Raw genomic sequence first — 2,064 nt, forward strand, 5'->3', positions numbered from 1 at the left:
ACACCGTGAATAACAGGTTTTCTTACTCTAGGCACCCCTCCCCCCTTTCCCCCTCTCCCCCCTCTCCCCCCTCTCCCCCCTCTCCCTCTCCCCCGCCATCAGGCCTCAATACATGACAGCTTTAGCCTCCTCCTCCTCCTCCTCCTCCTCCTCCTCCTCCTCCTCCTCCTCCTCCTCCTCCTCGTTTTCGTCCTCCCCCTCCCTCTCCTCCTCGTCTTCGTCCTCCCCCCTCCCCTCCTCCTCGTCTTCCTCCTCTTCCTCCTCCTCCTCCTCGTCTTCGTCCTTCCCCCTTCCCCCTCCCCTCCTCCTCGTCTTCCTCCTCCTTCCCTCTTCCTTCCCTTCCCCTCCTCCCCCTCTTTCTCATCCTCCTCTCCCATTTCCTCCTCCCCTTCTTCCTCCTCCCTCTTCTCTTCCTCTTCACATTTCTTCTTCCCTCCTTCTCATCTTCCTCTTCCCCTTTCTCCTCCCCTGCTCGTCTTCCTCCTCCCCATCCTCCTCCTTCTCCTCTTCCTCCTCACCTTCTTCCTCCTCCCTCTCCTCTTCCTCTTCACATTTCTTCTCTCCTCCTCCCTCTCCTCTTCCCCTTTCTCTTTCTCCTCCCCTTCCTCCCCCTTCACCTCCCCTTCCTCCCCCTTCACCTCCCCTTCCTCCCCCTTCACCTCCCCTTCCTCCTCCTCCCCTTCCTCCTCCTCCTCCCCCTTCTTCCTCCTCCTCCCCTTCCTCCTCCTCCTCCTCCTCCTCCTCCTCCTCCCACCGCCCACCCACCCACCCACGTTCCTGACCTGCGTGGCAAAGCAGAGGTTTACCTTGTCGCCCGAAGCGCAGCTGGTAAAACCAGGTAACCACCTGGCCGAGGGGGGGGGGAGAGAAGGAATACCAGCTGGGTTCCGTTTTCTTCGATGACGTAGCTTCTGGCTGTCGTCAGGCGATTTTATTCAAATGTGGGATTTAATCTCCCCCTCCATCATGGCCTTTCCCCCCCACTGCCACTTCCCCCCCTTTCTGTTCACCCCTCTCTCCCTCCCCCGTCCCTCCTCCCCTCTTTTCTTCTCCCCTCCTTCTTTCCCCTTCCCCGTCCTTCCTTCCTCTTCCCACTTTCCTCTTCCCTCCTTCCCCTTTCCCCCTCCCTCCTTCCCCTTCTTCCTCCTTCCTTCCCCTTTCTCCACTTCCCCTCGCCCCTTCCCCCTCTTCCCCTTCCCCTCTTCTCCTCTCCCCTTCACCCTTCCATCCTTCCCCTTACCTCCTTCTCCTTACCCCTCTTCACCTTACCCCCTCTTCCCCTTCCCCTTCCCTCTTTTCCTCCTTCCCCTTACCCCCCTCTTCCCCTCCCCCTTCCCCCTCTTCCCCTTTCCCCTTCCCCTTCCCAACCCAATCCTCCTTCCTCCTTCCCCTCCCCCTCTCTCTCTCTCCCAAATCGAATGCCCATGCATACAGAACGACACGGAGGAAGCCCATGTAAGGGAAGGAGGGCCGAAGGGGCGAAGCAGCGGGGGACCCGCAGGTGGTCATAGAAAACGGGTCTTTGTTCCCGCGGCGCGCGCCATCTGAGTCATCCATCGCTCGGATGAACACGTGGAGTACTACGGTAATTGCAACAAGGAGCTCTCGTGGCTTCTGGGTTGAATAAAATCGTCTGGCGACAGCCTGGGTATATGTGGGGTCTCGATCCTTTCAGTATGGGGTCCTAAGCCCCCTTAGGACTTCCCATTTTCTGAATAAAATCCTTTGACGCTCGTCAGAATATACACTGCAAAGTTAGTCACTGTAACGTTAGGATTAGAATATGGATTTTTTTTTTGTGGAATAGGATTCTATTAAGGGGGTTTCTGCCCCCCCCTACCCCACCCCCTCCAGCTTGTGTAGGGAGCTTTGACCGCCAGGAGGCGCCTCGCTCCGGCTGTAGGCATATCCTCGAATGTAATATAAGCTCTCAACCTGTACTTGCTTGTGTAAGTGGACACCCCGCGTATGTGTATGCGTGAGGGTGTGCACTTGTATATTTATTTGTTTATATATATACAGTGTATATATATATATATATATATATATATATATATATATATA

This window comes from Oratosquilla oratoria, chromosome 15, assembly GCF_046742065.1.
Source record: "Oratosquilla oratoria isolate Oo_2021 chromosome 15, ASM4674206v1, whole genome shotgun sequence".
In the NCBI taxonomy this organism is placed as follows: Eukaryota; Metazoa; Arthropoda; class Malacostraca; order Stomatopoda; family Squillidae; genus Oratosquilla; species Oratosquilla oratoria.